The sequence below is a fragment of the Opisthocomus hoazin genome, chromosome W (assembly GCF_030867145.1).
Source record: "Opisthocomus hoazin isolate bOpiHoa1 chromosome W, bOpiHoa1.hap1, whole genome shotgun sequence".
Classification (NCBI taxonomy): domain Eukaryota; kingdom Metazoa; phylum Chordata; class Aves; order Opisthocomiformes; family Opisthocomidae; genus Opisthocomus; species Opisthocomus hoazin.
Genome location: NC_134453.1, coordinates 16,461,393 through 16,474,449, shown reverse-complemented (window position 1 = coordinate 16,474,449; position 13,057 = coordinate 16,461,393).

Sequence of the window (13,057 nt, the reverse complement as noted above, 5' to 3'; positions counted from 1 at the left end):
GTTTGAAGTTTGAGGTGGCAAGGCAAGCAAGCCGCCCCAGTCTCTGAGCACCTGTGCAAGCAGTGCCATGAGCAGATGAGGCTGAGCAACAGCTTTCCAGGCTAGGCCTTCTGGGTGGAATCTATCTGCAGATGTTCGCATTTTTGGTGCAGTTCTGCTGGAGGCACCCGGCAGGGATCCCCAAGCTACGTTTGAAGATTGAGTTGCCAAGGCAAGCAAGCAGCCCCAGTGTCTGAGCAAGTGTGCAAGCAGTGCAATGAGCAGATGAGGCTGAGCAACAGCTTTCCAGGCTAACCCCTTCTTGGTAATAGATAACCCGAGGCATTCTCATTTTCGGTGCAGGGCTGCTGGAGGGACCGGATAGGGAGCCTCGGGATATGTTTGAAGTTTGAGGTGGCAAGGCAAGCAAGCAGCCCCAGTGTCTGAGCACCTGTGCATGCAGTGCCATGAGCAGATGAGGCTGAGCAACAGCTTTCCAGACTAACCCCTTCTTGGTAATAGATAACCCGAGGCGTTCACATTTTCAGTGCAGGGCCGCCGGAGGGATCGGGCAGGGAGCCCCGAGATATGTTTGAAGTTTTAGGTGGCAAGGCAAGCAAGCAGCCCCAGTCTCTGAGCACCTGTGCAAGCAGTGCCATGAGCAGATGAGGCTGAGCAACAGCTTTCCAGGCTAGCCCCTTCTTGGTAAGATACATCCTGAGACGTTCGCATTTTAGGTGCAGGGCTTCTGGAGGGAACGGGCAGGGAGCCCTGGGTTGCGTTTGAAGTTTGAGGTGGCAAGGCAAGCAAGCAGCCCCAGTCTCTGTGCGCCTGTGCGAGCAGTGCCATGGGCAGATGAGGCTGAACAAAAGTGTTTTCGTTTCGGCTGCCGCCTGCAACAAAAGTGCACGCGGCTGCCCCTCCCCGCCGCGGTGCGGAAGAGAATGGAAAGAAACAGGCAGAAAACCGGTGGGTCGGGTTAAGGGCAGTTTGACAGAACAGATAAGGCGAAAACACAACAACGTATTGCACGAACCTCAGAGCCGCTCTCCCTAACCGGACCGGCGCCACGCGCTCCCGAGCCGCGAGTGAGTTCCCAACGCGCCGCCCACCCCACCGGAACCCAGCATGACGGCACATGGTATGGAATACCCGGCTCTGTTTGGCCAGGTTGGGGTTGGGTCAGACCACCCGGCTGTGCCCCTTCCTGGATTCTGGTGAAAATTAACCCTGTCCTGGCCAAACCAAGGACATTATCCACCCCTTATTCCATACCATCTATGTCGTGCCCGGGTCCCCCATTGTCCTGTTGATCACCACTACTTCTCCTGTCTCCAGATACCGTTACCTTAGTCTATGGATCATCACTCTAAAGTGTCCGTTGAGTACACTTAATCCATCTGTCGTAATGGTCTTCCGTGGCAGGAGAGGTGATGTGTGGTGGTGGGCGGTCACTTGCTGCATCTGGAGCTCACGGTTGATGTATCTGGTGCGGCCCGTGCCCACAGTCTGCAGGTTGGAGACGTCGATCTCGATGAAGTTGCTGGGTGCCAGTTGTTGAAAACCAGGTCCAGTTCCATCATCGCTGTGCTCTGCTAGGTTTTCATCAAAAAAAAAAAAAAAAAAAAAAAGTTCATCTTTCTTTAATCTGGACGATTCTTACTATGCTATTACTGGTTCAAAATATAACAATTATAACAGTGATAACAGACAGTGACAGGGTTATTTAACAACTAACTTTATACAATTTATTTATGGACTATTCTCCCCCAAAATCAAATCCCCATGAGGTACACATCGGACTTCCCCATCCTTCCCCATTACCCACCAGGTACACCCAGGTCCTTGAGCAAAAGCAATCCCGTGGACGGGCTTGCCTTTGCCCGAGGCAGGACTAACCCAGACTGTCTTCCCTAACATGTTCCGCGTGTGCACTACAGGGACTTTATCTCCTTCTACGGGGCGCTGAGGTTTTGACTGGGCAGGACCAGCCCGGTTGGTGGATCCCCTGGTGTTAACCAACCAGGTGGCCTTTGCTAAATGGGTATCCCAATTTTTGAAAGTCCCACCGCCCCATTGCCCTCAAAGTGGTTTTTAGCAGCCCATTGTACCGCTCGATCTTTCCAGAGGCTGGTGCATGGTAGGGGATGTGATACACCCACTCAATACTGTGTTCTTTGGCCCAGGTGTCTATGAGGCTGTTACGAAAATGAGTCCCGTTGTCCGACTCAATTCTTTCGGGAGTGCCATGTCGCCACAGGACTTGTTTTTCCAGGCCCAGGATGGTATTCCGGGCGGTGGCATGGGGCACAGGGTAGGTTTCCAGCCATCCGGTGGTGGCCTCCACCATTGTGAGCACATAGCGCTTGCCTTGGCGGGTTTGTGGCAGTGTGATGTAGTCAATCTGCCAAGCCTCCCCATATTTATATTTTAGCCATCGTCCTCCATACCACTGAGGCTTTACCCGCCTGGCTTGCTTGATTGCAGCGCATGTCTCACATTCATGGATAACCTGTGCAATGGTGTCCATGGTCAAGTCCACCCCTCCGTCACGAGCCCATCTATATGTCGCGTCTCTTCCTTGGTGGCCCGAGGTGTCATGGGCCCACCGAGCTATAAACAGTTCACCCTTATGTTGCCAGTCCAGATCCACCTGAGCCACTTCAATCTTAGCAGCCTGATCTACCTGGTGGTTGTTTTGATGTTCCTCAGTGGCCCGACTCTTAGGGACGTGGGCGTCCACGTGACGGACTTTTACAGCCAACTGCTCTAGCCGGGCAGCAATATCTTGCCACAATGGGGCAGCCCAGATAGGTTTGCCTCTGCGCTGCCAGTTGTTCTTCTTGCATTGCTGCAGCCACCCCCACAAGGCATTGGCCACCATCCAAGAGTCGGTGTAAAGATAGAGCACTGGCCACTTCTCTCGACCGGCAATGTCTAAAGCCAGCTGGATGGCTTTCACCTCTGCAAACTGGCTTGACTCACCTTCTCCCTCGGCAGTGGGGCCTCTTCAGCACGTGTCACCTCCTCCTCTGGCGATGCTCCAAAATCTTTGCCTTCTGGCCAGTCCATGATTACCTCCAGAATTCCTGGGCGACTGGGGTTTCCCGTTCGGGCGTGCTGGGTGATGAGCGCGACCCACTTGCTCCACGTAGCATCAGTGGCATGATGCGTAGAGGGGACCCTCTCTTTGAACATGCAGCCCAGGACCGGCAATCGTGGTGCTAGGAGGAGCTGTGCTTCAGTGCCGACCACTTCTGAAGCAGCTCGAACGCCTTCATATGCTGCCAGAATCTCTTTTTCCGTGGGAGTATAGCAGGCCACGGATCCTTTGTATCCCCGGCTCCAGAACCCCAGGGGTCGACCTCGAGTCTCCCCTGGTATTTTGTGTCAGAGACTCCAGGTTGGGCCGTTCTCCCCGGCTGCGGTGTAGAGCACGTTTTTAACATCTTGCCCTGACCGGACTGGACCAAGGGCTATAGCATGACCTATCTCCCGTTTAATCTGTTCAAATGCCTGTCGTTGCTCAGGGCCCCATTCAAAATCATTCTTCTTCTGGGTCACGTGGTACAGAGGACTTACAATCTGGCTGTAATTTGGGATGTGCATCCTCCAAAAACCCACAACACCCAGGAAGGCCTGTGCTTCCTTTTTGCTGGTTGGTGGAGACATAGCTGCTATTTTGTTGATGACATCCATTGGGATTTGACGGCGCCCATCCTGCCATTTTATCCCCAAAAACTGGATCTCGTGCGCAGGTCCCTTGACTTTACTTCGCTCTTGGCGAAACCGGCTTTCAGAAGAATCTGAACTATTTTCTCCCCTTTCTCAAAAACTTCCTCCGCTCTGTCACCCCATACAATGATGTCATTGATGTACTGCAGATGTTCTGGAGCTTCACCCTTTTCCAGTGCAGTCTGGATTAGTCCATGGCAAATGGTGGGACTGTGTTTCCACCCCTGGGGCAGTCGGTTCCAGGTGTACTGAACGCCCCTCCAGGTGAAAGCAAACCGTGGCCTGCACTCTGCTGCCAAAGGGATGGAGAAGAATGCATTAGCGATGTCAATTGTAGCGTACCACTTGGCTGCCTTTGACTCCAGCTGATATTGAAGTTCTAGCATGTCTGGCACAGCAGCACTCAGCGGTGGTGTGACTTCATTCAGGCCACGGTAGTCTATTGTCAGTCTCCACTCTCCAGTAGATTTTCTCACTGGCCATATGGGACTATTAAAGGGTGAGCGAGTTTTGCTGACCACTCCTTGACTCTCCAGCTGGCGGATCAGCTGATGAATGGGGAGAAGGGAGTCTCGGTTGGTACGATACTGTCGCCGGTGCACCGTTGTGGTTGCGATGGGTACCTGTTGTTCTTCAACCCTCAGCAACCCCACAACGGAAGGATCCTCCGAGAGACCAGGCAAAATAGACAGCTGTTTAATTTCTTCCGTCTCCAAAGCAGCTATGCCAAAAGCCCACCGATACCCCTTTGGGTCCTTGAAATAGCCTCTCCTAAGATAGTCTATCCCAAGGATGCACGGAGCCTCGGGGCCAGTCACAATGGGGTGCTTCTGCCAGTCCTGCCCAGTGAGGCTCACTTCAGCCTCCAATACACTCAGCTCTTGGGACCCCCCTGTCACTCCAGAAATGCAAATGGACTCTGACCCTTTGAAATCTGATGGCATTAAGGTACACTGTGCACCAGTGTCCACTAGAGCTTTATACTCTTGTGGATCTGACGTGCCAGGCCACCGAATCCACACCATCCAATAAACACGGTTGTCCCTTCCCTCCACCTGGCTGGAGGCAGGGCCCCTCTAATCCTGGTCAGAGAATTTGCTGCTCACCTGCTGTAGAAATGACTTGGAGGTCCCCTCCAGAGGATCGGAATCAAGATCAAACTGCTTACCTGGCCTGGAGAGCTGGCTGCTGGAAACTGGAGCAGCATTTTTCCTAACAGAGTCCCCTTTGGTGATTGTTTTACCTCGCAACTCACACACTCGTGCCTCTAGACTTGAGGTGGGTTTTCCATCCCACTTCCTCATTCCTCTCCGTGGTCACGCAGGTAAAACCACAGGGTGCCCCGTGTTGTGTAGCCTCTGTATTCCCTCTCCTGAGCAGAGAAACGCTTGCCCCTAATAGCCGAGATGCGGGCCCGCACAGGTGGGGAGTAGGACATATCCTCTTTGAATTGCTGGAACTGCCGGGACAATTTATTCACAGCTGAGACAAGGGAGGAAGAGAGACTTTCCTCGTATTGGCGGAGTCTGACAGCCACCTCATCCACTGTTGGTGCCTCTTTACCTTTCCAGTTTACTACTGCCAGTGAGTTGGCATATGAGGATGGTGCGCTCCGCACAAACTTCCTCCACATAGATGCTGTGCACTGGACTTCATCTGGGTCTGTGGGTAACTGGTCATCGTCTGGTTCACGGTAAACCATCTCCCGCACAGTTAATTCTCTCAAGTACTGAATGCCCCTTTCCATATTGGTCCACTTGCCAGGATGACATACAAAATCGTCACTGAAGGGGTACCTCTCCCTCACCCCTGAGAGAAGTCTCCTCCAGAGGCTGAGGACTTGTTCCTTCTTCCCAATGGCCTTGTCAATGCCCCCATCCCTGGCCAGGGATCCCAGCTGCTTGGCTTCCTTGCCCTCTAATTCCAAGCTGCTGGCCCCGTTATCCCAGCACCGCAGCAGCCAGGTGACAATGTGCTCGCCTGGGTGGCGGCTGAAATCTTTCCGCATGTCTCGCAGCTCGCCCAGGGACAGGGACCGGGTGATGATCTCTGTCTCTGTCTCCCGCGATGACCCTGGCTCATCGTCATCCCTCCTGGAGCGATCTGCTCTCTTTGCGTTTTTCTTTGCTTTTACGGGGGCGACTGCTACCGCCACAGGTTGGTTATTGGGCTCGGCCGCGATGCCTGCAGCTGGAGCTGGGGCTGGAGCCGCTGCCATGCCCGCCGGGGGAGCCGGGACCACGCCAGTGGCTGCAGCAGCGGTGGTGCCGGTCGGGGGGGTTGTGACTGCCTGCTGGGCTGGAGGGGCTGCAGGGCCGGCTGGGGGGGCAGTGCCAGCCGCAGTGCCTGCCGCTTCGTTTTCCCCCCTTTCCCCTTTAGGGAACTGAACACTGTTGAACAGGGAAGCTTGGTAGGCATGGGCCAGACCCCAGCACATTGTGGTGATTTGTGTCTCTCTGGAGTTCCCAGGGTGGCAGCACACTTTTTGCAGGGATTTTACTAGTTTGTCGGGATTCTGTATCTGTTCAGGGGTGAGTTTAAAAAACACCGGGGGTGCCCACTGCCCTAGGTACTTGCCCATGCTGTCCCACAGACCCAGCCACTCACAGCTATCCGGCCCCGGGGCAGGTCTCTGCACAATGTTCTTAACTGCTTGCTTAACCCTAAACAAAACCTGAAGCCCATTCAGGAGGCATAACAAAAGGAGAGCGCTGCCCTGAGCATCCCACGGGTACTCGAAATTCTCAAAAACCGTTAGGACCAGCATGAAGGAAAGAGTGGGGGCAAAAAAGTGGGGGAAGGAATCCCCTCCGGTATTCCCCACAGGCTGGGTTTGATTATTAACAAATTCTAAGACATAGGATCCGAGGTACGGACATGATCGTAGTGCCGCATGCAAATACAAGCCTAATTTCATGCACAGTGATGTCATCATATCATAAGTCGATATCAGACAGTACAGCAAAATCATCATCCTGGTCCTTTTCCCCGAGGTAATGAACAGCATGGCAACGAACAGATACAGCAAATAAGGATTCAAAAACCACAGCCATCTGATCAAAGACAGAAACATTTTTACTGGCGACTGTTTAACTAACACAGCAAATACGTACAACAAATTATAACAAAATCTAAGAAAGCTGTTTTAACACTCGCTGCTCAGCCCTGCCGTTATCGCCGCCCCACGCTTGGGCGCCAATTGAATGTTTTGGTTTTGGCTGCCGCCGGCAACAAAAGCGCCACGCGGCCGCCCCTCCCCCCGCCGTGGTGCGGAGGAGAATGGAAAGAAACAGGCAGAAAACGGGTGGGTCGGGATAAGGGCAGTTTGACAGAACAGCAAACAAAGGGAAACAGTAACAACAACGATACAGATAAGGAGAAAACACAACAACGAACCGCACAGAGCCGCTCTCCCGGACAGGACCGGCGCCGCGCGCTCCCGAGCCGCGAGTGAGTTCCCGCCGTGCTGCCCCCCCCACCGGAACCCAGCATGACGGCACATGGTATGGAATACCCGGCTCTGTTTGGCCAGGTTGGGGTTGGGTCAGACCACCCGGCTGTGCCCCTTCCTGGATTCTGGTGAAAACTAACCCTGTCCTGGCCAAACCCAGGACAAACAGCTTTCCAGGCTAGCCTCTTGCTGGTAAAAGATATCTTGAGACGCCTCTATATTTGGGTCTGGGCTGCGGCAGGCGCCCGGCAAAGATCCCCTAGGCTACATTTGAAGTTTGAGGTGTCAAGGTAAGCAAGCAGCCCCAGTCTCTGTGCGCCTGTGCGAGCAGTGCCATGGGCAGAAGAGGCTGAGCAACAGCTTTCCAGGCTAGCCCCTTCTTGGTAAGAGATATCCTGAGACGCTCGTATATTCGGGTCAGGGCTGCGGCAGGTGCCCGGCAAAGACCAACTAGGCTATGTTTGAGGTTTGAGGTGTCAAGGCAAGCAAGCAGCCCCAGTCTCTGTGTGCCTGTGTAAGTAGTGCCATGGGCAGATGAGGCTGAGCAACAGCTTTCCAGGCTAGACACTTTTTGGTACGAGATATTGATGTGGGAAATTGACATTTAGTTCGATTTTGCTGTAGCTTTAGTTTAATTTTGTTATATAACTTTGCATCTGTGTTAAGGTAAGAGTTAAACACTGTTAATTAATTTAGTTCTACTCTTTGTAATCTTGCTAACAAGGGCTGTTGTGGCTCAAATGTAGCTAACAAGGACTGCTCGCGAGACAGACGAAGAGAAACAAGGACTGATAACCAGAACTGTATTGTCTGTAAGAAGCAACTCTCTAGCTGAAACTGGTTCTATGGTTTGGGACTCAGCCAACACAGACAACTCAGGAGTTTTTGAGCCAAAATTGAAAGCACACAGCGAGGAAGACTACGAGCCTTCATCCAGAAGACCCCCACAGACGACCACCAGAGGACACTGCGCAAGTTGTAAAGGGGGGTGGAGTATGATAATGAATTCCTAGAAATAATTACAATAGTCCAGCCTACTTAGATAAGCTTTGTAATAAGTAGGTGCATGCTTCGTGACTCGGTGTGCAAGTTAGGAGGAGCGAAACCCCTTGCACCCGGTGCCGCAATAAACATACCTGCTTTATAACTCTCTGAGTTGTGAAGTTTGATTCCGCACATCAAGGTGGCAGGGCAACCAAGCAGACCCAGTCTCTATGCACCTGTGCTAGCGGTGTCATGGGCAGATGAGGCTGAGCAACAAGTTTCCAGGCTAGCCCCTTCTAGGTGCGAGCTATCTGGAGACGTTCACACTTTCGGTGCAGGACTGCTGCAGGCACCCGGAGGGACCCCTAGGCTACATTTGAATTTTGAGGTGGCAAGTTAAGCAAGAAACCCGAGTCTCTGTGCGCTTGTGTGAGCAGTGCCATGGGCACATGAGCCTGAGCAACAGCTTTCCAGGGTAGCACCTGCTAGTGCGAGCTATCTGAAGACATTCTACCTTTTGGGGCAGGGCTGCTGGAGGTGCCTGGTAGGGACCCCCGGAACGTTTGAAGTTTGAAGTGGCAAGGCAAGTAAGCACTCCCAGTCTCTGTGCGCTTGTGCGAGCAGTGTCATGGGCAGATGAGGGTAGGGAACAGCATTCCAGCCTAGCCCCTTCTTGGTAAGAGATATCCTGAGACGCTCGCATATTCGGGTCAGGGCTGTGGCAGGCGCCCGGTAAAGACCCCAAAGACTGTCTGTGAGGTTTGAGGTGGCAAGGCAAGCAAGTAGCCCCAGACTCTGTGCGCCTGTGTGAGCAGTGCCATGGGCAGATGAGGCTGAGCAACAGCTTACCAGGCTAGCCCCTTTTTGGTACGAGATATCCTGAGACGTTCACATCTTCGGTGCAGGGCTGCTGGAGGCACCCGGAGGGACCCTTAGGCTACATTTGAATTTTGAGATGGCAAGACAAGCAAGAAACCCAAGTCTCTGTGCGCCTGTGCGAGCAGAAACATGGGCAGATGAGGCTGAGCAACAGCTTTCCAGGCTAGCCCCTTGTTGGTAAGAGATATCCTGAGACGTTCGCATCTTCAGTACACGTCTGCTGGAGGCAGCGGGCAGGGATCCCCGGGCTACGTTTGAAAATTGAGGTGCCAAGGCAAGCAAGCAGCCCCAGTGTCTGTGCGCCTGTGCTACCAGTGCCATGGGCAAATGGGGCTGAGAAAGAGCTTTCCAGGCTAGTCAATACTTGGTAAGAGATATCGCGAGACGTTCACATATTCGGGTGAGGGCTGCAGGAGGCTCCCAGCAAGGAGCCCCTACGATACGTGTGTAGTTTGAGGTGGCAAGGCAAGCAAGCAGCCCCAGTATCTGTGCGCCTGTGCTACCAGTGCCATGGGCAAATGGGGCTGAGAAAGAGCTTTCCAGGCTAGTCAATACTTGGTAAGAGATATCGCGAGACGTTCACATATTCGGGTGAGGGCTGCAGGAGGCTCCCAGCAAGGAGCCCCTACGATACGTGTGTAGTTTGAGGTGGCAAGGCAAGCAACCAGCCCCAGTATCTGTGCGCTTGTGCGAGCAGTTCCATGAAGAGATGAGGCTGAGCAAAAGCTTTCCAGGCTAATCAATACTTGGTAAGAGATATCGTGAGACGTTCACATATTCGGGTGAGGGCTGCGGGAGGCCCCCAGCAAGGACCCTTTAGGCTACGTATGAAGTTTGAGGTGGCAAGGGAAGCAAGCAGCCCCAGTCTCTGGGCGCCTGTGCGAGCAGTGCCAATGGCAGATGAGGCTGAGCAACAGCTTTCCAGGCTAGCCAATACTTGGTAAGAGATATCCTGAGACGTTCGCATATTTGAGTGAGGGCTGCGGGAGGCTCCCGCCAAGGACCCCCTATGATAATTTTGAAGTTTGAGGTGGCAAGGCACGCAAGCAGCCCCAGTCTCTGTGCACCTGTGCAAGCAGTGCCATGGGCAGATGAGGCTGAGCAACTGCTTTCCAGGCTAAACCATTCATGGCAAGATATATCCTAAGATTGTTGGCGTATTCGGGTTTGGGCTCCGGAAGGAGCTTGGCAAGGACCCTCCAGCATACGTTTCAAGTTTGAGGTGGTAAGGCAAGCAAGCAGCCCCAGTCTCTGTGCGCCTGTGTGAGCATAGCCATGGGCACATGAGGCTGAGCAACAGTTTTCCAGGCTAAAAACTTCTTGGTAAGAGATATCCTGAGATGTTCGCATTTTCGGTGCAGGGCTGCGGAAGGAGCTTGGCAAGGACCCCCTAGGCTACGTATGAAGCTTGAGGTGGCAAAGCAAGCAAGAAGCCCCAGTCTCTGTGCGTCTGTGCGAGCAGTGCCATGGGCAGATGAGGCTGAGCAACAGCTTTCCAGGCTAGTCCCTTCTGTGTGAGATCTATCTGGAGACTTTCGCATTTTCAGTGTAGCTCTGCTGAAGGCACCCGGCAGGGATCCCTGGGCTATGTTCAAAATTGAGGTGGCAAGGCAAGCAAGCAGCCCCAGTCTCTGTGCGCCTGTGCGAGCAGTGCCATGTACAGATGAGGCTGAGCAACAGCTTTCCAGGCTAGCCCCTTCTTGGTAAGAGATATCGTGAGACGTTCACATATTCGGGTGAGGGCTGCAGGAGGTCCCCACCAAGGATCCCCTGGGTTATGTCTGATGTTTGAGGTGGCAAGGCAGGCAAGAAGCCCCAGTCTCTGTGCGCCTGTGCGAGAAGTTCCGTGGGCAGATGAGGCTGAGCAACAGCTTTCCAGGCTAGGCAATACTTGGTAAGAGACATCCTAAGACGTTCGCAACTTCAGTGCTGGTCTGCTGGTGTCACCAATCAGGGATCCCCGAGCTACGTTTGTAAATCGAGGTGGCAAGGCAAGCAAGCAGCCCCAGTCTCTGTGCACCTGTGCGAGCTTTGGAATGTGCAGATGAGGCTGAGCCACAGCTTTCCAGGCTAGTCAATACTTGGTAAGACATACCGTGAGATGTTCGCATATTCGGGTGAGGGCTACGGGAGGCCCTCGCCAAGGACCCCCTAGTATAAGTTTGAAGTTTGAGATGGAAAAGCAAGCAAGCAGCCCCAGTCTCTGTGCGCCTGTGTGAGCAGTGCCATGGGCAGATGAGGCTGAGCAACAGCTTTCCAGGCTAGCCCTTTCTGGGTGCGAGCTATCTGTAGACGTTTGCACTTTCAGCGCAGGGCTGCTAGAGGCACGCGGCAGGGACACCAGGGCTACGTTTGAAGTTTGAGTTGCCAAGGCAAGCAAGCAGCCCCAGTCTCTGTGCGTCTGTGCGAGCAGTGCCATGGGCAGATGAGGCTGAGCAACAGTTTTCCAGTCTAGCACCTTCTGGTAGCGAGCTATCTGGAGACGTTATCATACTTGGGGCAGGGCTGCTGGAGGCACCCGGAAGGGACAACAGGGCTATGTTAGAAGTTTAAGGTGGGAAGGGAAGCAAGCAGCCTTAGTCTGTGTGCGCTTGTGCGACCAGTGCCATGGACAGATGAGGCTGAGCAACAGCTTTCTAGGGTAGCCCGTTCTGGGTGTGACCTATCTGGAGACTTTCGCATTTTCGGTGCTGTGTTGCTGAAGGCACCCGACAGGGACGCCCGGGATTTGTCTGAAGTTTGAGGTGGCAAGGCAATCAAGCAGCCCCAGTCTCTGTGCGCCTGTGCGAGCAGTGCCATGGGCAGATGAGGCTGAGCAAGAGCTTTCCAGGCTAGCCCTTTCTTGGTAAGAGATATCCTGAGATTGCTGGCATATTCGGGTCAGGGCTGCGGAAGGAGCTTGGCAAGGACCCCCTAAGCTAAGTTTCAAGTTTGATGTGGCAAGGCAATCAAGCAGCCCCAGTCTCTGTGCGCCTGTGCGAGCAGTGCCATGGGCAGATGAGGCTGAGCAACAGCTTTCCAGGATAGCCCCTTCTTGGTAAGAGATATCCTGAGACGTTCGCATATTAAGGTATGGGCTGCGGCAGGCACCTGGCAAAGACCTCCTAGGCTACGTTTGAAATTTGAGGTGGCAAGACAAGCAAGCAGCCCCCGTCTCTGTGCCTCTGTGCGAGCAGTGCCATGGGCAGATGAGGCTGAGCAACTGCTTTCCAGGCTAAACCCTTCATGGTAAGTGATATCCTGAGATTGTTCGCATATTCGGGTCAGGGCTGCGGAAAGAGCTTGGCAAGGACCCCCTAGGCTACATTTCAAGTTTGATGTGGCAAGGCAAGCAAGCAGCCCCGGCCTCTGTGCGCCTGTGCGAGCAGTGCCATGGGCAGATGAGGCTGAGCAACAGCTTTCCAGGCTAGCCCCTTCTTGATCAGAGATATTCTGAGACGTTTGCATATTCGGGTCAGGGCTGCCGGAGGCCCTCGCGAAGGACCCCCTAGGATACGTTTGAAGTTTCAGATGGCAAGGCAAGCAAGCAGCCCCAGTCTCTCTGTGTGCCTGTGTGAGCAGTTCCATGGGCAGTTGAGGCTGAGAAAGAGCTTTCCAGGCTAAACGCTTCTTGGTAAGAGATATCCTAAGACGTTCGCATTTTCTGTGCAGGGCTGCTGCAGGATCCTGGCAGGTACGCCCGGGATTTGTTTGAAGTTTGAGGATGCAAGGCAAGCAAGCAGCCCCAGTCTCTCTGTGTGCCTGTGCGAGCAGTGCCATGGGCAGATGAGGCTGAGCAACAACTTTACAGGCTAACCTCTTCTTGGTAAGAGATATCCTGAGACGTTCGCATTCTACGTGCAGGGGTGCTGGAGGGACCCAGCAGGGAGCCCCGGGCTACGTTTGAAGTTAGAGGTGGCAAGGCAAGCAAGCAGCCCCAGTCTGTGTGCGCCTCTGCGAGCACTGCCATCGGCAGATGAGGCTGAGCAACAGCTTTCCAGGCTAGCCTCTTCTTGGTAAGATATATGCTGAGACGCTCGCATTTTAAGA